Source organism: Lynx rufus, unplaced genomic scaffold, assembly GCF_022079265.1.
Source record: "Lynx rufus isolate CCGP_SWC_20201006 ecotype Redwood Valley unplaced genomic scaffold, mLynRuf1.p SCAF_1, whole genome shotgun sequence".
In the NCBI taxonomy this organism is placed as follows: domain Eukaryota; kingdom Metazoa; phylum Chordata; class Mammalia; order Carnivora; family Felidae; genus Lynx; species Lynx rufus.
The window spans coordinates 59,532,607-59,533,726 of NW_025814823.1; the positions used below are offsets into that span (position 1 = coordinate 59,532,607).

Genomic DNA, 1,120 nt, shown 5'->3' on the forward strand with positions numbered 1-1,120 from the left:
TCCTTCATTATAATACACTATTTAGGAAATGTATCAAACAACATGTCCAGGCTCATTAAAATGGTCATCACTATAAGTTTTTAAATATTTCATTGATGCTGTTCATACTAGGTATGAATACTATGCTCGTACTATGGCAGGGATCAAGATCACACAGGTTGATGACACAGTGCAACTTATGTTTCAAAAAATCCTGAAAATACACCAGTGCTAGAGGAAAAGTGAAAGTTATTTGGGCAGGAAAAAAAAAAAAAACACCATAGAAATATGTGAAGTAAGTTAAGCTGTGAAAATAAAAGTACCAGGCTGAGGCAGGTGTGCAGTTGGCAGTGTGAGTCCTCAGCCACCTGGCCAGCCTGCCTGAGAAGAAGTGATAGCAGGAGCCCACTGCTGTCTGTGCTGCCTCCACCACTGTCGCTGGGAGGTCTGAGTGCCAGCCTGCAGCCATGGCTTACTGCTTGTGGGAAGGGAAGGGCCAAATCATGTTTGTGACCAAAGAAGACCATGAAACTCTGAGCAATGCTGAGCTGGTGGCTGATGATAGATAGCTATGATCCGTAAGAGGAGCACGGATTGATCCTACCAAATGGAGACATTAACTGGAACTGCCCATGCCTTGGGGAAATGGCCAGTGGCCCCTGTGGGGAATAGTTCAAGTCGGCCTTTTCCTGCTTCCTGACAAGGAGTCAGACCGTGTATATCACTTCTGGGCCATGCAGGAATGCATGCAAAAATACCCTGACCTCTATCCCCAGGAAGATGAGGAGGAGAAGGAGAAGCCAGCAGAACCTTTACAAGAGGGAGATCCCACTGAGGCCACTACAACCAAAGAAGAGGAAGGGTCAAGCTAATGAAGGTCACAGGCACTGAACTCCAGTCCTTCTGCTGCAAAATGATGTGAACCTTTTGCAAAATGCTTTTTGTTCATTCTCTGAGAAGGTACCTTTCCAAACTCTACTGTTTTGTCCACTATAATCTGAAAAATAACTTTTTTTGATGAGGATCTTGGTCCTTTGACACATACAGTGGGAAAACTATGTATGTTTTACATAAACCTATTGGCAAATGTGACTGTCAGTTTTGAATCCTCAGATTACTCTGAATTTTGTCACTTTGAAAT

General features: G+C 43.6%; 1 pseudogene; it reads left to right on the plus strand.

Annotated features, from left to right (window-relative positions):
- Positions 1-446: 446 nt before the first annotated feature.
- LOC124514673 (mitochondrial intermembrane space import and assembly protein 40-like) lies at positions 447-851 on the plus strand (annotated as a pseudogene).
- The last annotated feature ends 269 nt before the right edge of the window (positions 852-1,120 follow it).